The sequence below is a fragment of the Jaculus jaculus genome, chromosome 1 (genome assembly GCF_020740685.1).
Source record: "Jaculus jaculus isolate mJacJac1 chromosome 1, mJacJac1.mat.Y.cur, whole genome shotgun sequence".
NCBI classification, from domain to species: Eukaryota; Metazoa; Chordata; class Mammalia; order Rodentia; family Dipodidae; genus Jaculus; species Jaculus jaculus.
This window is the reverse complement of record NC_059102.1, coordinates 227,976,941-227,999,126: the sequence shown is the minus strand read 5'-3', so window position 1 is coordinate 227,999,126 and position 22,186 is coordinate 227,976,941.

Genomic DNA, 22,186 nt, shown 5'->3' with positions numbered 1-22,186 from the left:
AAGAAGATGGCAAGTGGGGCTGGGCTATAACACCCTGCTCCCAGTGACAACCTCCTCCAGCAAGGCTCCACTCCCACAGGCTCCACCAGGAAGGGGACTAAGTATGAGGCTTAACCACAGACACATGAGGCTTTGGGGGACATTTTACATTCAAACCACTATAACTACCTTCTCTGAAATAAGACATGCCTTCTCTCCCACATGCTGGGATGACCTCACAGGGTTCTGAGACCATGGGACTCTCATGGCCACCATAGTGCAAAGCTATGTTGTTGCCTGGGCAACTTCATCTTCAATTCTCTAGTCTCTTATCTGAAAAGAGGGGTGGGGGGATAATCAATAAGCCAACCACAGAGATCTGTGATGGGAAATAAACAAGGAGCCCAAGGTCAGGAACTTCTAAGGCACTGGCCCTTGCTATGGTCTGAATGTTTATGGGCCCCAGAAGCCTATGTTGAAAGCTACCTTTCAAATAATAATACCAGGAGGTGAGTCTTTTGGGAGATGATTAGGTCATATGGGTAGGACCTTTATGAATGAATTAGTGACTTATGAAGGAGGTCTAAGAGTCAGTTTCACCCCCTTCCATAATATGAAGACACATTGAAAACACAGCCATCTATGAGGAAATGGACACTCAACTGACATTGTAGCTACTGGTACCTTGATCTTGGACTTCCCAGACTCCAGAATTTTAAAGGTACCAGTCTTTATTGTTAATAACACATTGAAATTGTGGTATTTTATAACAGCAGCCCAAATAGACTTAGACAACTCTCATCATCATCATCACTTTCACCATCGCCATTAGCACCTCCATCATCACCACTGCTATTATCACCATCACCACTATCACGTGATGATTCTCCATATTGTCCTTAAGCCATATGACATAGACCATGGACCAGCCTTCTGGCTCTCCTCAGCTGACCTGATCTCTTGGGATATGGCTCCTGGAGAGATCATGGACTCGAGACCCAGCAAAATGGCCTAGAGACAATTGTAGCCCTGAGTCCCCTGGGACAGAATCTAACTCATTTGTTTCCCATCATCTCTTCCTTTGACAATGTGTCATATTTCTTCACAAAGCATGACCTCCATCTTTATTTCCTAAGCTACCAAGGAGGGACTCAGAGCTGCCTGGTCCAGTCTCTGCTGTGCCCTTGTGAGTGTTCAGGGAAGGAGCCAGAACCCTTCTAGCAATTTGACACTCAACATCACTACCTGTTCCATGTCCCACAGGGTCCATGTACCTAGGAAGCTCTCCCCAGACGTGACAGCTCCTTCCAGATGTGTCAGTGGGCAAGGCTGCTAGAACCAAGATAACTCAAGAGAATCCCCTGCTTCAGCATCTTCCACCAAATCACAAATCTGTGAGACATAACAGAATAATGTGTCCCAGCTTCCAGGGATGTGGACATTTTGGAGGAGGCCATTATTTTGCAACACACTACCTTTTCTCTCACTTTTGGGTGGAAATACCAATATATCAAAATATCAAAGCAGTTTGAGGCAGTTAAATTTCCAGGGAAGAAGGGATGCACTGAGGGCAATAAGACAGAAGTGAGGCCAGCCTTACCCTTCCCATTTGCAAGCAAGGAAACTGAGGCTCAGAGAGGAGTATGGCTTGCCCACAGTGACAGTGACAATGTGTAGGAGACAAGCATTTGGTCTCTGCTCAGGTGATTTTTGTCATCTTGGTGGGCTCTTCTCCTGGGGTCTCTTATCTTTAAAAATTTTTTTTTCATTTATTTATTTGAAAGAGAAAGAGGCAGATGGATAGAGAGAATGGACACACCAGGGTCTCTAGCCCCTGCAAATGAATTCGATTCCAGATGCATGTGCCACCGTGAATGTCTGGCTTTATGTGGGTACTGGGGAATTGAACCTGGGTCCTTTGGTTTTTCAGGTAAGTGGCTTAACTACTAAGCAATCTCCCCATCCCTCCTGGGATTCCCTTCTGAAAAACAAATCCCCAGACTGTAGAGGACAGGGAGTGAGTAGTGCCATGTCCTAGAAGAAGGAGCAGGTGACAGTTCCTACCAAGTGCCATCTGGGTTGGAAACAGGCCCCTGGCCTGCCCACCTGTCCCACTCCCAAGTGGTCACCGTCCATCACCATGACTGCCCTTGCTCTTAGTCATAGCTCTGGAGAAGCTATTATCACAGTGATTCAATTTCTTGCCATCTTCATCCATCACCGTTAAAGACAAGTTCCTACAGGTGACCCCACACCATCTCCTGGAGCTGCCTGCCTCTCTCTAATCACCTATCCAGTCAGCTGCTGATCGTCTGAACTCATCAACCAGCAGGCATCAAAGGCGCAGGTCAGTGGTGTGTACTCTCTGCAGCTGGGTTCTGTGCCGCAGTTCTGCGTGACTTTGAGAAAAACCACTTAACCTCTTGGAGGACAGATGGGGGTGGCTCCTTCTTCTCGGGCTGTTGGAAACAAGAGCGAGATGAGTGCACTCCATCACCATGTGTGCCCTCAGCCCTCGGCGGCACACGATAGACCAGGCTATGGGGTCAGTGACCTCCTCAAATCCGTGCTTCATCTTCATTATTCTTGTAATCTTGCAGTTCCAGGGATGAGGACATTTTGGAGGAGGCTACTCTTGTGTAACACACTACCTTTTCTCCCTGGTTTAGCTAAGGACCACCGGAACCTGTAGCTGACCAAGTTAGGAAACCCAGAAACATAATACGCTACCCCACCCAAATGTTTTGTATATCTGTCTGCTCCTTGCCCCCTCTCACCGTGGCCCCATATTCTTGTGACTGTATGGGCCATCTCTGCCCAGTCTTGCTCTCTAAGCCTTGTGATGAGTTACAGAGGTTTCTCTACCCAGGCCCCATGGAGCACCATCCCACCATGGTGTAAGTTCTGACAGACACCTCATCCTACAGCCCTCGTCTATCATTTCTCTCATGCTTATTGGCTGGGCTGACTTCCCATTTCCCATGGGAGCCCCCTCGTCTTGCCTGCTGCAAGGGACCCAGCAGCGGAGTTGGGGAACAGGTTACTGGGGAAATGTACCATCCTCTGAAGGACATCAGGCAGAATTCACCTGCTTTGGTTACATGTAACTATCCTGGGGCACAGAGCCAGGAGGCTGCTGGAAGAGCCAAGGATGGAAATCAGCATGTTTAGAGAACAAGCCCTCAGGGGACCAGACAGGAGTCCTTGGGGATCAGATAGGAGCCCTCAGACGACATAGAAGAGATATTAGAACCCAGACTAAAATCCAGTGACCCCCTCAGCTGCGTGAGGTCTGGGGATTTTCTATGTTCACATTTTACTAGAGATGTACTGTCCACTGACGGTGGTCAGCCGCCCCCCCCCCTGCGCCCTGGAGGACTGACCCTCAGCTGTCTGAGGTGGCAGTCATGCTTGGCAGGACAGGGACAGCAGTGGGCTGTTTCACTTGGCGCATGAGCCTGACATGATGAAAGATGAGTTGGACAACAATGGGGGTCCTTGTGCCAAGTGAGCTGACTTCACAAACAAGAAGGGCACCCTGCCAGAGCACTCCACCCAGTCAAGGGGGGCACCCTGCACCCCGTTGCCAGACAGGGTCAAGTGTTCTCACTTGACCAGTGCTCTGGGGCTCCTCTCCCCTGCAGTAGAGCATGCCCTCCCACCCCTCACCCACCCTCCTGCCAGCCAAAATGTTGCCCAGGGGAACAGGTGGGCTGCTCCATCCAGCAACATCACTCAGTTCAAATCCTGCCTCTGCCACATCTAGCTGTGAACTCCTTCTATGCCTCAGCTTCCCTATCTGTAAATGCTCTTGTCAGTGGACACAGGCCAGGACATGGTGTCATCAGCCAGGGTTGGAACTTGACTGAATTCACCATCAACTTTTTGGAAAAGAGATGACCCCTTGGCTCCCACAGAGGGAAGAATCTGCAGGGTCCCCCTTTCGGATGCCAGATATTTAGAATTCCGATTGCTCATCGCGCTAAAACAACTCTAGGCAGATCCCTCTTGCTAAAACAGTAGCACTAAAACGCCGCCGTCCTGTGTGGAACACCTGTCACCACCCCCACCCCCCGCCCAGATACTGGTTTCTGAAAGCGATGCTACTAGAAGTCCTGACGTACAGAGTGTCCCTTGCATATGACTGTCATTTAAATGGAGCGAAATGCCTTCTGGTACAATGGATTCAATGCCCCACGAGGGTGCGCTTGTAGTCTGGTGAGTGAGTGAACCTGTGTGACTATGTGCACCCAAGAGGTAGACAAAGACCCACCCTTCACACAGGGGCCAAAGCCATCACAGAGGAATACCCGCATGCCTTAGAAGGAGAGTGTGGTTGTTGGAATCAGGTGTCCCGCATAAACTTCATGTGTTCTGAATGCTTGACCCCGGGCTGGTGGCAGTTTGGGAGGTGGACCTTGCTGGGGGAGGTGTGTTGCTGGGGGAGGGCCTTGAGGTCTATTAGCCCCCAGCTTGCCAGTTCAGCTCATTCTCCTGCTGCTGTTTCTGCCTGCTGTGCAGAGGTGATGTCAAGCCCCTGCTAGTGCTATGATTTCCCCTGCCACCACAAAGCTTCTCCTGAAGACTGCAAGCCAAGATAAATCCCTTTCTCCCGTCAGCTGGTTCTGGGCAGGTGTTTGTCCCCGCAATGGGAAGGGAGCTGCAACAGAGGGTGTATGGAGCACGGGAGACAGAACAAAGCCATGGGGCCTGAAGGCCACCAGCCAGGTCCTCCAGGGCAAGGGGGTTTAAGTTTCTCATTGGTGTGAGGCAAACCCAGCATTCCTGAAAACACCCCCAGATCCAAGAGATTCTGTAAGATGGGCTGGGGGACCACGACGGGCATGTGCATATGTCTGCCCAGGACTGTCCTGACAGCACAACCCCCTAAAGCTGATGTGTTCTACCCACAGGGAGCCAGGCCCGGGGTGAAGCTTCTCAGGACCTCAGGAGGGAGATGGTAGCATTGCCTGGCTGGACTGCAGGCCTGGCTGAGCCTATCCTCGCTCTGAGAAATTGGATCATGGGCTGGGGAAATGGCCTAGCGGTTAAGTGCTTGCCTTTGAAGCCTAAGGACCCTGGTTCGAGGCTCGGTTCCCCAGGTCCCACGTTAGCCAGATGCACAAGGGGGCGCACGCGTCTGGAGTTCGCTTGCAGTGGCTGAAGGCCCTGGTGTGCCCATTCTCTCTCTCTCTTTCTCTCTCCCTCCTTCTTTCTGTCTGTTGCTATCAAATAAATTTAAAAAAAGAAAAAGAAACTGGATCACAGTAGGAGGACTTGGGCATGGGGGGGTGGGAGGGCAAGTGGCCACTTCTAGCCTCAGATACCTGTGTTAACCCGAGAGAGATGAGTGTGCTTGGCAGTTCCCATCTGGTCCTTTAGCCGTGGGCTCTTCTCACATACCCTCCTGCATATCTCAGGGGTCACCACTGCTCTGGGTCCCATGCTTAGTGTTTTTGAGAGGGACAACATCTGATAGTGACAATGCAGGGACACACTTCAATTGAAAAGAAAAAAAATAAATAAATAAAGGGCTGGAGCCATGGCTTAATAGTTAAGGAGCTGGCCGACAAAACCAAAGGGCCCAGGTTTGATTTCCTCACACCCACATAAAGGCAGATGCACTGAGTGGCTTTGCGTCTGGAGTTCATTTGCAGTGGCTGGAGGCCCTGGCATGCCCATTTTCTCCCTCTCTCTCTATATATATACACATATGTATATATGTGTATACATATGTATATATATATATATATATGTGTGTATATATATCTGCCTCTTTCTATTTCAAATAAAGAAAGAAAGAAATTTTTTTAAATTAAGAAAATGGGGGCGGGGCGGTAAAAAATTAAGAAAAAGAAAAAAGTGCCCACCAACAATTCACAACACATACTCCTAGGACTGGATCCTACACCTACTGCTGGGCAAGTCACAGCCTCTTGGTGACTGGTGTCCTCATCGGAGTCTGGTGACAGCCATGTGCCTTTCCAAGGTGGCTGAGGACTCACCCAAGTGCAGCCCAATGCCTGGCCAAGTCGAACAGGCTCACAGAGCTGACCCACTCCCACTCGCCATCACACGGCTCAGAGGCTCACAGATGTTGGAGGAGGAACAGAGACCACTTGCCTTGTCTCTAAAGCCCAGAATGTCACTGGTGCTAGAAAGACCGCTGAGCTGGTGGTTGACAAGTGTAACTGAGTCCGCATGAAACTCATTTCTCCCCAGTGCACATTTCATCTGGTCACTGGAGCATTAAACATTTGTGTCTTTTTGCAAACATGCTTCTGTCCTTCAGTTTGGGAGAGAGTGGAAGTGAGTCTCCATTCTGGCTCTCCCTATTCACTGCCATCTGTGTCCATGTGATTCTGAAGGATATCCCCGACCCAGGCAGTGGAGTCTTGTTCCCTCGTGTGTTCAGAAGGCCTGCTTCTGAACAAGCTCTGCCTCAAGGAGTCTTGAGACCAAGATCACAGAGCCCAACCTTTCCATCCACATACCCTTGCTGTCCAAGTCACTGGTTTTACCTGGCACCCACCACCAACTTCTGGTGACATTGCTTCATTGTCTTTTCTTGGGTCTTGTGGTCTGGGGGTGTCTAACTAGCTCTAAGAATAGCCATAGGTCCAGCCCATCATCCACTGTCTGTTCTCAGGGCTAGTTCAGGCCAGCAACCTGAGTCAGGTCCACAAGACAAGGTCCTGAGGCCATGAGGGCTGGACTAGGAAGTAGTAGAACCTTTGGCTGGATGGCATCAGATGCTCTGCTGAGCCCTGGCTAGCCTCCTGCATCAGTGTTTCCACTGTTATTAGGAGCCACCCAGGCTGGGTCCCCTCACCTACAGACCAAAGGCCCCACATAGTAAAGATTCTTCCCTGGCTGGCCCATCTTGAGGGCTGCCTGGGCTCCTTGCACAGGACTGCCCGTGGCTTGCACCTGGCTCTCAGGTGTCACTCCTCCCCTCCCTTCCCCATCTGGATCCTTCATCAGAAAGAACAGCTTGCATCTGAGAGTTAGGTAGCCAGGGTAAATCACTTACTGGATCAGATACCTGCCTTGTTGCTGTGACAAAGTACCTGACAAGAAACAACCTAAGGGAGGGCTTATTGTGGTTTACAGCTCAAGGTTACAGACCATCAGGATGGGGAGGGCCTGGCAGCAGAGGCAGGAAGCAACGGGTCATGTGGTGTCTGCAATCAGGATGCAGAGAGGGATGAACGCTGGTGTCCGCTCACTTTCCCCTTCTTTTTTTCAAAATAGATTTTATTTATTTATTTGAGAGAGAGAGAGGGAAGGAGAGAGAGAATTGGGCATGCCAGGGCCTCCAGCCACTGCAAACAAACTCCAGATGCATGCACCCCCTTGTGCATCTGGCTTACGTGGGTCCTGGAGAGTGGAACCGGGATCCTTTGGCTTTGCAGGCAAACGCCTTAACCTCTAAGCCAGCTCTCCAGCCCACTTCCAGCTTCTTATTTAGTCTGGAACCCCAGCCCATAGAATGGTGCTGCCTACAATTAAGAGCAGGTCTTCCCACCCCAAGTAACCTAATCTAGAAACTCTCTCACAGATATGCCCAAGGGTGATTTCAGGTGCAATCAAGTTGACATCAAAATGAAGCGCCACACTTCCCTTCTCTGGGCCTGTCCCTGCTCTGCCTCATTGGTTGGACTGTGGGAAGGTCAGTAGTCACACTGACCTCTCAGCAACAGCGCCAGGAGAGGTAAGGAGCTCACATCACACAGCATGGCCACTTCCAATGACAGACCAGCGGACACCTCAGCCCCTGAGGCATCACACATGAATCCCCACTGCCCAGAAAGGATCCTTTACACCAGGTGTGGTGGCGCACGCTTTTAGTCCCAGCACTCGGGAGGCAGAGGTAGGAGGATCGCCGTGAGTTTGGGGCTATCCTAAGACTATATAGTGAATTCCAGGTCAGCCTGGGCTAGAGCAAGACCCTACCTCAAAAAAGATCCCTTACATGACAGAAATGTCATGGGCCAAGAAAATCAAGGATCAACTCCAGGGGTGGGCAGGTGCCGCTGACTGTCAGTAGGTGCTGTCAGAAACCTCAAGGAAGGAAATTGCAGACATGCCAACACAGAGCAGTTGGAAGCAGAGAGTGGAGTGACATCACCAGGGACAGGAGCCAGAGGGAGCCTCTGGAGGTAGTGCAGCCCTGTGGTACACAGGACTCAGACTCCTTTCCTGTCCCGGACCTCAACAGAATGGATGTCTGCTATTCTCGGACCCAGAACCTGGGGCCAGTGTGAGAGATAATGTTGCAGTGATACCAAGCCCACGGCTCAGCTACAGAGAGGAAGATGGCCGAGTGCCACCCTTTCAAAGAGCTCCCGAGGACGCGCAGGCTCACAGGCTCACGTGCCCCGACATCCCTGTGTGGCCTGCAAAAGTCACCATGAGGCATCAGAAGTGGGCCAGAATGGGGTGTCCCCCACAGAGCCTTTGCACCCTCCTATGGCTCAGATAGCACATCTGGGTGTCACTAGGTATGCTCCTTGAAGGGCCTCTCTGGGCCCATTCTGAGACCCAAGTTCAGATCTTTGTTGTTGCTCAATGTTGCATTGCTGGTAGAAATCACCCAACCAAATGCAGCTTTTGGGAAAGAAAAAGGGTTTATTTTGGCTTTCGGACTTGAGGGGAAGCTCCATGATGGCAGGGGAAAACAATAGCATGAGCAGTGTGTGGACATCACCCCCTGGCCAATATCAGCAACAGGAAAGAGTGCCAAACACTGGCAAGGGGAAACTGGCTTATAACACCCATAAGCCCGCCCCCAACAGTACACTGCCTCCAGGAGGCTTTAATTTCCAATTGCCATCAGCCGGGGAGACTAGAATTCAGAAGACCTAAGTTTATGGAGGACACCTGAATCAAACCACCACACCCAGTGTGGCAGAGCCTCTGCCCTTGGGAAAGGAGAGGGGCGGTGCATGAAGAGATGTGGCATTGGGCCTGTGGCTTGCCACCCCAGCAACTCAGCAACTCACAGAGGGTGCCATGGCAGCAGGGCTGATTGGCACTGTGTAGAATATGCAATTTTGGGCTGGAGAGATGGCTTAACGGTTTATCGCTCGCCTGTGAAGCCTAAAGACCCCAGTTCGAGGCTCCATTCCCCAGGACCCACATTAACGAGATGCACAAGGGGGCGCACGCATCTGGAGTTCATTTGCAGTGGTTGGAAGCCCTGGTGCGTCCATTCTCTATATATATCTGCCTCTTTCTCTCTGTCTGTCACTCTCAAATAAACAAATAAAAATAAATTTAAAAAATAGAATATGCAGTGTCCTCTTTCATGCTGCTGTCCTCAGTACCAGGTGGCAGAGACAGACCTTCTTTCTGAAGTGGGGCAATGAGGCCACACCTGCCTTCCTGAGCATCAGCTGAAGGTTTGTCTGAAGAACTTCCTGTGCGCATGTGCTATCAGCGACGGGGGTGCCCAGGTGAGTGATAGATGGTGCCGGCATTGGACCTTGAGGTCCAGCCCAGGTCACCTCACACTTGGCTTGGTGTGAGAGCCATGGGCTTCTACTAAGATGCAGGCTCCCTCATGCAGGTCTGGGTAGGGTGACAAGCTCCATTCCTAATGGGCTCTAAGGGGCCATAAAGGTGGCTACCTGGGGACCAGCATTTGTGTTCCCTGGCTTGGGAGTTTTGAAACTCTAAGAGTTTGTAAGAAGTACAAACTCTGGACCACTCAGACCTCCTGAGTCAGAGCCCTTGGGGGAACTGACCCAGGACACAGCAGGTCTGATTCTCTGGCACTTTGGAGCACCATGGAGTCAAAGTTGTGTCTGACCAGGGACACCACTTCTCCTTCCTGACACAGAACCACCGATCACTAACACACTGTCCCCTGAGCCGGCACAAGCTCCGAGTCCTCAGCACAGCTGCCCGATTCTCAGGATGACCATCATAACCTCCCAAGTCTTCAGAGGCATGGAGCAGATGCCAGGGGCTCACCCCAAGACACGACCTACCCCGATGACGGGCTGCACAGATTCCAAGGGCTCTCAGAGGAGGTGTTTGGGCTGGAGGAGGGGTGTCATGGAGGAGGTGGAGCAGAAACAGAACATTTGGAAGCAGGAGGAGGGACCATCCGAGTCAAAGAGTGACGGCGCTCCAGGCAGGGGTCGCTGCGAGGGCAAAAGTGGAAAGATGAGAAATCTTGGGTTTGCTTGGAAGCAGAATGCATGAATCAGCTCGGGTCCAAGACCTGAGTTCCAAAATGGAAACGGGGTCATGGAAGGAGAAGTGGTGAGCGAAGGAGCCAGCAGTATCATGTGGAGTGGGGTGCACAGCATCCAGGGAGGTCTGGGAGATAGACAAGAGAGGCCTCTAGCCCAGGATCTGCCCCGCCCACCCGGCCTCTCTTTCCAGGGCCCAGAGTCCCGAGAGCATGCTGGGGAAGACAAGGCAGAGGAGCGAGGGGATTTGAGATGCTCCAAGACAAACATGCAGAGAAGCTGACGACGACGCTGAGCCCCATTTCACCAGCCATGGGAAAAAAAAAATTAGCATCATGCGGTGCATTTTAATAAAGCACTCTGTCTGGTTTTGATTTCACAGATGAAAAAAAAAGAAAAGAAAAGCAGGCAATCTGGAATTAAGCTGGACATCGGACTGTTTTTATAAACCACATTTGGGATTCTCTCGGTATTGCTGAGATTCAATCCTTCAAGCCAAAGAAAAGGAAAGAAGAAAAGCCCCTGAGGTTGGGGTGAGGTGGGGTGTTGCCGGGTCCATGGGCAGCAGGATGAGACTAAATTCCCCGCATCGGTTGCCTGGTGCAGTCCCCGTACGGATGGTCCTCTCACAGGTGCTCCGTCACGTCACCGTGTGCTGACGGTCCCTCTTCTCCCTGCATTCCAAATGAGCTGCAACCATATCGCTGACAGTTTGCTTTCTGACTAATGTCCGTGTATGCTCATGCTGTGACGGAAACCACAGCAATGCCATGGGGGCAGGTGCCGCTGCTCAGGGTACCCACGAGGGCCGAGCGTCACTGGGCCAGGTATGTATGACGCAAGTGACGCTTAGCTTCGAGGTGGCTATCGTCAGTCCACCAGGCAGGAAGAGTCACCTCAGTGTCCACATCGCACTCATCTGTGCCAGTTGACCTCCTGTAGAGGCCTCACCTAGCCCTGGCCCGCAGTCCAGGCCGGCAGTATCTCCTGCTTGGTCTGGGGACCTGTTGGCCAGGGTCTACTGGTCCTTTAGGACAAAGGGTCCCTCCCGTTCCCACCCCACCTGCTTGGTTTCTGGAACCTTTCTGCAGACAGGCCCTGAATTACACTTCTTGGGAGCCTATCTTGAATGGTGGTGGTTTTAGGGGTGCATGTATTGAACGTCCAGAATTCAATGCCCCCACATTTCTTAGAAGCCAGCTCCTCTGAGCCCAGCCCCCACCCCCATAAGTCACAGCAGCTTCCTCGAATCCCTTGGCGACCACATCCCCCAGCCCAGCCAGGATGGGGAGCAGGGAGCCCTCCCAGACAGAGCACTGTTTATTTTACTTTGCATGTATTTTTTCCGACACAAAGAAGCTTAAATACACATCGCTCTGGTGCACCGTGGGCTGCACATTCCAAAGCAAGTGCTGTGTGCTACTTTTCACCCTCCTCTGTTTGGGGCACTGAGCTGGCACTGAGCACTGGAACCATCTTCTAGCTACCTACCACCTAAGCCAATCCCCTCTGGGAGAACAGTGGCCCAAGGCCCTGAGTTGGCACCGGTGGCCCTGCAGGAACGGGTGTTCCAAGTCAACTTTCATATGTGCTGAAGTCAGCCTCCCTCCCACACCCGGGCACAGACGACAAAAGCCTGATGGGCCGAGGTGGCAGGCCCGGCACCCTAGCCCAGTGAGCCCTGCCTCAACTGGGAGGGAGCTCATGCTGTCATTCAAGCTCAAGGCCTTCCATCATTGGCTGGTCACAAGGAAATGCCAAGCCGGAACACCATCAGCATGACCTGATGAGACCCTCTTACCAGTCCTGGGCATAGGGAGAAAGGGGCCCTTGAACGCAGAGGGTACGCGGGACCTCTGGAAAGAAAGTCCAGGCCCACTCCATTCTCCTATGTAGTGCGCAGCCTGTTCTGGTCACCCTGGGCTCTAACAGATGTTCACTGTGCTGGAACTGAGAAACATCACCACCACCGCACCTGGTTCAAACCCAGGGTGGGGGAGCAAGAATGTTCTAAGAAGGCAAGTGTGAAAGACTGTGTATGTGTGAGAATGTGAGTAGGTGTGTTCTCATGTGAGAGTGTTGGGGTGTGCATGTGTGAACTACAAACACGCAAAAGTGTGTGTCTCTTATGAATGCGCATGACTGAGTCAGTGTGTGTGGTGGTTTGATCCAGGTGTCCCCCATGAACTTAGGTGTTCTGAATGCTAGGTTCCCAGCTGATGGAGATTTGGGAATTAATACCTCCTAGAGGCAGTTTATTTTGGGGGATGGGCTTGTGGGTGTTGTAGCCAATTTCCCCATGCCAGTGTTTGGCACACTCTCCTGTTGCTATTGTCCATCTTACGTTGCCCAGGGGGTGATGTCCACCCTCTGCTCATGCCATCGTTTTCCCTGTCATCATGGAGCTTCCCCCTTGAGCCTTGTAAGCCAAAATAAACGTCTTTTTTTCCCACAAGCTGCTCTTGGTTGGGTGATTTCTACCAGCAATGTGAACCTGACTGCAACAGTGTGTGTGTGTGTGTGTGTGTGTGTGTGTGTGTGTGTGTGTGTGAGCATGAGCAATGGTGTGTAAATATTGTCTGTTTGAGTCTGCCTGTGAGTGATGTTGAGGACTAGATGTGCGTGAGTGTGCACATGAGTGTTGGTGTGAGTACGATGCACACTTTTGTGGGTGTGTGTGCGTGTCTTCACACAAGCCCATCCCGGGGTGAGAACAGTCCATGATAGTCCTGCAGCTCTTAAAATGCTTTTTTTTTTTTCTGGAAAAAACATGTAAGAGCCAGAGGATGGGGAGGAGTGCTTTGGAATATTCTCCTCTGGCCATGAAGCAGCTGTCACAGCCATGACCTCATGGCTACTGTCATTTCTTGCACAAGACCTGTACAATATTGAGCCCATCACAATTCCATCATGGATGAGGAAGGAAGGCCAAAAAGAAAAAGACCTCAAGGTGGCTGGGCATGGTGGCACACGCCTTTAATCCCAGCATGTAAGAGGCAGAGGCAGGAGGATCACTGTGAGTTCAAGGCCAGCCTGAGAATACAGAGTGAATTCCAGGTCAGCCTGGGCTAGAGCGAGACCCTACCTTGCAAAATCCAAAAAAAAAAAAAAAAAAAATCAAAGTGAAAGAGGGATTTTTGGAAAGAAGGAGTTCAGTAAAAAAGGGCACGAGGGGGACAAGAGAAGATATTATGATCAAAATAAAATATATCATATACAGATGTGAGAATTGTCAATAAAAATTTTATTTCCCAGTATCCTAGGCTTTGTGCCCTTGTGTTAAGGACAGTCTCCCTGTTGCTGGCAATGTCCATGGCACAGCCATGTTGGGAGAAGGGCCCAAGTCTCCCCAGAGCAGGGAAAAACCCAACCCTGGCATCCGAGTGACCAGCAGAATGAGGCAGAGAACTCAGATGAGGCTCTGTCATAGGAAGGTGACAACCCGCCGGAGTCCCCAGTGCCCTGCTGCTGTTGTGTGGCACATTGTGACCTAAGAATCTCTCTCTCATCCCCAGTTGCGATACTTTGCTTTGTGTAGGTGACAAGCCCTGTGGGGACACCAGAGACAAGGTGACATGTGAGGACAAGCCCTGTGACTCAGGCTGGTCTCTCCCACCTCCCAGGAGTGAGCAAAGAAAAATAAACCCAAAGCCAAACACAGAGGAAACTGAGCCTGAATGGCCAAGAAAACTCACATTTTTCTTTCCACTCTCTTGCTGGCTGCATGTCGGAGGGGTGTGGAAAAACTGCTTAGAGCTGGCTCCCCTTTCCAAAGGGGTTTTGTACAGCAGCAAACTTCGCTCTGGGCTTCCTCCTGCCCTGAGGAGACCTGGGCTTCTGCCACCGCCTCTGTGGCAGGGACGGCACCAGGCGGCGGGGTCACCTGGAATGGCTTGGGGCACTGAGACAGGGAAGTCATCTTTCTTAACACCAAGCATCATGAAGGTTGTGGGACCCTCACAGCAGGTCTCTTGGGAAGAAAGCAGACCCGGTGCTTCGCATGGAGTCCCGCTTGTCTATACTGGGAGCATAGGTCAAGTAACAGCACAACGTAGGTGTGAGGGCAGACGTACGAGCCTGGAGCCTCCACCCCTCCCTTCCCACATCATCACGGAGCACCGCTGAAGGGCCGGCATGCTCATCTTGTCTGTGGCCATCAGCTGACCTCTGCACATTGCACCTGTACGGCAGCCTGGAGCCTGGGAACCAATTTGTCCCTCAGTCGTCACTGCCATGCTCATTCATTCGCCGTGCCCAGTAGGTCACCAGCAGGGCACTGAGGAGCCCGGCCCTAGGATGCGAGGCAGCCAAGGATGGGAACTTTGGGGAATACACCTGATTTGTGTTGTACATTGAATGCGAAATGTCTCCAGTAGGCTCCCGGGTTTAAATACCGGGTTCCCGGCTGGTGGTGGTCTTTGGGTCCTGTGAATGGAGCCTCTTGGAATGCTGTTGACTGTGGCCTCGTGAGTCTGGCCTCCTCCACCTCATACTGCTCAGGAAGCCTTGTTCTGCCTCTGCACTATGCTCCTTTTTGTGGCTGAGTAGCCTCCACTATGCGGATGGCTCTGCCCCAGTTTGCTCAGGTGACCCTAGAGAACGGACATGTGGGTTGCTTCCAGTCTTTGGCTATTGTAACCAAAGCCACTGTAAGACGTTGATGGGTGGACTTCATGTGGATGCAGGCTTCTATGTGTACTGCTTGAGTAGATGTTGGGGAGTGGGATTGTGGGAACCGTGTTAAAAGTGCGTGTGACCACACACAAAACCGATCTGCCTTCCAAACTGGTCACGCCGTCCTACACTTCTGCCAGCCCTGTGTGCTGCCAGCTGCTCTGCACCTCCAGCATGCCGACCGTCTGCTCTTCTGCTCATCTTCTCTTCCCTTTGTTCTCGCTTATGTCAACCATTTTAGTGGATGTGTTCTGGTAATTAACCATGGTGTCGAAAATCTTTTTTTTTTTTTTCCTTCTGTGTATGTAATGTGGTGCAGTGTGTGTGGTGTGAGAATGTGTCTGTGCCCTTTGTGGTGCCCATGCATTGGCCTGCAACAGGGTGCAGGGGATATTTGACTGTGGTGGCCAGAGCAGAATAGAAGTTGTCCCCATCCGTTGCTCTTTTCCCTACTTCTGATTGAGCCAGTCTCTTTCTCTCTCTCTCTCTCTCTCTTTGTTGTTTTTTTTTCGTTTTTGTTTTTCGAAGTAGTCTCTCACTCTAGCCCAGGCTGACCTGGAACTCACTATGGAGTCTCAGGGTGGCTTCGAACTCACGGCAATCCACCTACCTCTGCCTCCCGAGTACTGGGATTAAAGGCATGCACCATCATGCCCGGCTTGTTTTTTGCCTTTTATTGACAAGTTCCACACATATAGACAATACACCATGGTCATAATCAGTCTCTTTCATACCAGACCTTGCTTCTTTCCAGGAGCCCAGGCTATTCCTTGGCCTCTGCTCCCCTTTGTAGGACTGGGGTTACAGGTGCCCGTGGCCATCCCCACTATTTACATGGGTTCAAACTCCGGTGGTTTCAGCCCTCACACTTGCACCAGGAACACACTTAACCGCTAAGCCAACCTTCCAGCCCAAGACTCTTTTTGTGTATTATATTAGGTGTTATTTCAAGTCTCTTACCTCCTTCTGAATAAATTGTCATCTCAGTATTGCCTTGTAAGAGTCCAATATTGTGGCTGGGCATGGCAGCACACACCTTTAATCCCAGCACTCAGGAGGCAGAGGTAGAAGTTCGAGGCCGCCCTGAGACTATGGAGTGAATTCCAGGTCACCCTGGGCTAGAGCAACCCTAACTTGAAAAAAAAAAAAAGAGTGCAGTATTGTAGATACATTCTTTTATTGGATGGGTGGTTAGGAATTTTCTTCTGGTTTTTACTTTGTCTTCTTATTTTCTTTTGCATTTCTCTTATATATATATATATTTATTTATTTATTTAAAAGCAATGGAAATTATGGGCATGCCATGGCATCATGCCAATATAAACAAATACCAGATGCATGCATCACTTTATGCATCTGGCTTTATGTGGGTACTGAGGAATTGAACCTGGGTTATTAGGCTTTCAAACAAACACCTTCAACCACTGAGCCATTTTTCCCAGCCCCACTTTTCAACTCCTTAGACATTCCTTTCAAAGAATAGAAGCTTTTTTTAAAAATATTTTTTGTTTATTTATTTGAGAGCAACAGACACAGAGAGAAAGAGGCAGATAGAGAGAGAATAGGCATGCCAAGGTCTCCAGCCACTGCAAACAAACTCCAGATACATATGCCACCTTGTGCATCTGGCTTACGTGGGTCCTGAGGAATCGAGCCTAGAACCGGGGTCTGTAGGTTTCACAAGCAAGCACTTAACTATTAAGCCATCTCTCCAGCCCCAAGAATAGAAGCTTTTGCTGGATGGGGTAGCACATATCTTTAATCCCAGCATTTGTGAGGCAGAGGTAGAGGATTGCCATGAGTTCGAGGCCACCTTGAGACTCCATAGTGAATTCCAGGTTAGCCTGAGCTAGAGTGAAACCCTACCTCAGGAAGATAAAAAAAAAAAGAATAGAAGCTTTTAAATTTTTTGTTTATTTTTATTTATTTATTTGATAGTGACAGAGAGAGGAAGAGGCAGATAGGGAGAGAAGAGAGAGAATGGGCAATCCAGGGCCTCCAGCCACTGCAAACGAACTCCAGATGTGTGCGCCCCCTTGTGCATCTGGCTAATGTGGGTCCTGGGGAACTGAGCCTTGAACCAGGGTCCTTAGGCTTCACAGGCAAGTGCTTAACTGCTAAGCCATCTCTCCAGCCCAAAGCTTTTAATTTTGATAATGAACAATTTAACAATTATTTTTAATCATTTTTTGATTATCCTAAGAATATGTCCATATATCAATTCTACTCCCACTTTTGGTTCAAAAAGCTTCTCTTTTCAGATAGTGGTGACCACTGATATGATTCAGAACTTACCAAAGTGCTGAGAAGTGACAATGAAGAGTTCAGCACTAAATGAGATATCTCTGTCCCACCTTCCAAGGCTTAGGGTCCTTTGCAGAAGAGGTGGCAGAAAGAATATAAGAGCCAAAGGAGGAATGTTTTGCAGTACTGTCTTTTCAGACACAAAGTGATTGCGATCTTCACAACCTCACAGTGGCTGACACTATCTACATATGGCCTGCATAACAGGAGAGGAAAAAGCAGAATGACATCAAAATGGAGAAGAGGGCTGGAGAGATGGTTTAGCGGTTAAGCGCTTGCCTGTGAAGCTTGAGGACCCTGGTTCAAGGCCCTGTTCCCCAGAACCCACGTAAGCCAGATGCACAAGGTGGCGCATGCATCTGGAGTTCATTTGCAGTAGCTGTAGGCCCTTGAGTGCCCATTCTCTATCTACCTGCCTCTTTCTTTCTCTGTCTGTCACTCTCAAATAAATAAATAAATAAATAAAATAAGCAAAAAAAAAAAAAAAATGGAGAAGAGACCAGCTGGAAAGAAGAAGGGATTTAGTATGGGGGCATTAGGAGGGGAAAAGGGAGGACTTAGGGGAGGGGATTATGATTATGATATATTGCCTGTATGTACAGAAGTTGCCAATAGAAAGTTTTTTAAAAGGCTGGATATGGTGGCAATCCCAGCACTTGGGAGGCAGAGGTAGGAGAATCACTGTGAGTTCAAAGTCACTCTGAGACTACATAGTGAATTCCAGGTCAGCCTGGGCTAGAACAAGGCCCTACCTTGAAAAACAAAAACAAACAGTTTTAAAAAAATTGGAAATAAATCTTTTTGTTTTCTTCTAGATGTTTTATGATTCAGTCTTTACTTTTCCACCCCATGATTGTAGTCAGTTGGATTTTGCCTTAGCGCAATAAATAAATCAAGGTTCATTCCTCTTCTCGGCTGTGTGCTAATGTCCTGCTATTCCAGGACCATTGTTGGGAGAGTGTTTTCATGCTATTGATTAATGTGAGATCTTTGCTATTGGTTGCATACATGTTAGCCTGTTCCTGGGCTTTTGTATTTTTTTTTCAGTTTTGGTGACATAGATGTTCAGCTTTGTGACACTATCATACGTTATAGTATAGCTTGTAATCATGTTGTATGAATCATCCAACCTTGTCTTCCTCTTACAAAGTTGCTAAGTTATTTAAGTTCCTTTGTGTTTCCCTGTAAGTTTTAGAATTAGGTTTTATGTTCTGTGAAAGAATATGATGAGCCTTTGACTAATATTTCAATGAGGGCTAGAGAGATGGCTCAGCAGTTAAGGTGCTTACTTGCAAGGCCTAACGACCTAAGTTTGATTCTCCAGTAACCACATAAAGCCAGGTGTACAAGGTGGCGCATGCATCTGGAGTTTGTTTGCAGGGCTGGGGACCCTGAGGAGCTCATTTTCTCTCTCTCCCTGCTGGGTGTGGTGGCATGTGCCTTTAATCTTGGCACTCAGGAGACAGAGATAGTAGGATCTCTGTATCTCCATGAGTTCAAGGCCAGCCTGACACTACTTAGTGAATTCCAGGTCAGCCTAGTCTAGAATGAGACCCTACCTCAGAAACCAATAAAAGGGGGGGCTGGAGAGATGGCTTAGCTGTTAAGGTGTTTGCCTGCAAAGCCAAGGGACCTAGGTTTGATTCCCCAGGACCCACGTAAGCCAGATGCACAAGGTGGTACATGTGTCTGGAGATCCTGGCACGCCCATTCTTTCTCTCCCTCTCCCCACCTGTGTGTGTGTGTGTGTGTGTGTGTGTGTGTGTGTGTGGTGTGTGCCTCTTTCCCTCTATCACTCTCTCAAATAAATAAATAATTGTAAAAATTTTTCATTGGGGGCTGGAGAGATGGCTTAGTGGTTAAGTGCTTGCTTGTGAAGCCTGAGGACCCTGGTTTGAGGCTTGATTCCCCAGGACCCATGTTAGCCAGACGCACAAGGGGGCGCACACATCTGGAGTTCATTTGCAGTGGTTGGAGGCCCTGGCGCGCCCATTCTCCCTCTCTCTATCTCCCTCTTTCTCTGTGTCTGTCACTCTCAAATAAATAAATAAAAATTAAAAAAAATTTTTTTCATTGGATCTATAGACAGTTTAGGAGAACTGAAATGCTAACAATACTAAGTCTTCAGATCCATGAACATAGCGCAGCTCTTTATTAATTTAGGACTTATATTTTTTTCTCATCAATGTTTTATCATTTTAATTAATATAAATTGTACACAAATTTTGTGAAATTATCAGTAAGTAGTTCACATTTGAGACATTATTGTAACTGGTATAGCTGGGCTGGAGAGATGGCTTAGTGGTTAAGGTGCTTGCCTGCAAAGCCAAAGGACCCAGGTTCGATTCAACGGGGCCCATATAAGCCTCTGGAGTTCATTTGCAGTGGCCAGAGGTCATAGCATGCCCATTCTCTCTATCTGCTTTTCTCTCTCTCTCCCTCCAATACATAAATGAATAAAATAAATGGTATGGACTTTTAAATTCAACTTCCAATTATCCATTGCTAGTATATTAGAAAGTAGTTGATTTTTTTTTTTTTTCAAGATAGTCTCACTCTACCCCGGCTGACTTGGAATTCACTATGTACTGTCAGGATGGCCTTGAACTCACAGTTATCCTCCTACTTTGGCCTCGTGAGTGCTTGAAGAGAGAGAGAGAGAGACTGAATATGGTTATGCTAAGGCCTCTAGCTGCTGTAAACAAACTCCAAATGCACACACCAATTTGTGTATCTGGCTTTATGTGGGTACTGGGGAATTGTTGCGGTCAGGTTCACATTGCTGGTAGAAGTCACTCAATCAAGAGCAGCTTGTAGGAAAAAAAGAGGTTTATTTTGGCTTACAGGCTCAAGGGAAACTCCATGATGGCAGGGGAAAATGATGTCATGAGCGGAGGGTGGACACCAACCCCTGGCCAACATAAGGTGGATGGACCATAGCAACAGGAGAGTGTGCCAAATACTTGCAAGAGGACACTGGCTATAATACCCATAAGCCCACCCCCAACAATACACTCCCTCCAGGAGGAATTAATCCCCAAATCTCTATCAGCTGGAACCTAGCATCCTGAACACCTAAGTTATGGGAGACACCTGAATCAAACCACCATAGGAATCAAACCCTGGTCATTATGCTTTGCAGGCAAACACCTTAACAACTGACCATCTCTCTATCCCCTATAGTTGACCTTGTTAGATTTTTATGCATGTATATGGGTATATGCATGTGTGTATGTATGACAACTCAGGTGTCATTTCACTGGGATTAAAGGTGTGTGCCACCATGCCCAGGGACAATTTCATATCTTGTTTTCAGTTGGTATTATCTAAGCTGGCTGATACCTCTAACACAATGTTAAATAGGAATGTCAGAGCATGGACTGTAGAGATGACTCAGTGCTTAAAGGCACTTGCCTGCAAAGCCTAAAGATCCAGGCTAAAGTCCCCTGTACCCACCTGAAGATATATATATATTCAAGTAAGTAAATATTCTTAAAACATTATTTATTTAGTTATTTATTTAGTGTGAGAGAGAGAAAGAGGAAGAGAGAGGGAGATAAGGAGAGAGAGAGGATAGGCACACTAATGCCTTTAGCCACTGCAAACAAACTTCAGATGCATGCACCACCTTGTGCATCTGGCTGACATGGGTCCTGGGGAATTAGACTTGGGTCCATTGGTTTGGCAGGTAAGTGCCTTTACCACTAAGCCATCTCTCCAGCCCTAAAATATTTTTTGAAAAAGGAAAATGGGAAGCAGAGCCAGGTGAATCCAAAGCTTGCAGGCCAGCATTCATTCAGGGGCAAGAGACCCTGTCTCAGAAAAGATGGAATGGGAGAAGAACTCAGGTTGTCCTCTGACCTCCACACGTGCGCCGTGGCACAAACCTGCCCTCCTACCCACCCCGCCCTCAGGAAGGAAAAAGAAAATTCAGAGCAGATAACCTAGTCATGGAAAGATGCATTCCATCTGTCACCATGAAGAGTGATGCTATGTCCTCACAGAGGTTCAAAACTGGATGGCTGAGGTATGAGGATCACCATGAGCTCAAGGCTACCCTGAGACGACATAGTGAATTCTAGGTCAGTCTGTGCTAGAGTGAAACCCTACCTCAGGAAAAATAAAAACAAAGGTGGATTGAGAACCCCCTTTATATACAATGACCATTTTTTTCAATATTATCAATGGATGTTGGATTTTGCTAAATGTGTTTTCTGTATATGGAGTCCCCCCGCCCATCCACATTTTTGGCATTCCATCACCAGCCCCAGATGTCAGGAATGGAGCTGCGGAATTTGAAGTTTGTCCTGCTGGGTTTCAGTCTTGCTGAGGTCCAATCTTTCCTTGCTATGTTCCATTCTTCCCTTTTGGATTGGAAATGTTTACCTTGTGACAGTATATGTTGGAAGCATGAAAGGTTTTTTTTTTTTTTTTTTGAATGTTATAGGAGCTTACCATTAAAGTTTGCCTGAGCTCAGAAAAGACTCTGTTCTTATACTTTTAAACCGTGTGGGGAGCCAGGCACGGTGGTTCACACCTGCTATCCTAGGACTTGAAATGCTGAGGTAAGAGAATCTCCATGAATTTGAGGCCAACTTTGGGTACAGAATGAGTTTTAGGTCAGAATGGGCTAAGTGAAGCCCTGTTTCAAAAAACAGACCCCCCCAAAAAAAAAAAAAACCACAGTGTTGAAACTGTCCAATATTATTAGGACTTTTGAAGTTGGACTAAACGCATTTTGTATCATGAGATGGCCACAAGCCTATGGGAAGCAGGAGTGGAAGGTTAAGGCTTAAAGGTGTTACACTTGAATGTCAAGTTGACGAGAGATGATTTCTATTAACTGTGAACGTGACAGAACCTAGAATCACCTAGCAAATGAGCCTCTGGGCATACTCGTAATGGATTATCTTGATTAGGTTAGCTGAAGTGGGAAGCCCCATCTAAACTGTGGGCAGCACCATTCCCTGGGCTGGAGGCCAACGACTGGATCAAAAGGAGAATGCTAGCTGAGCAATGGCGTTTGG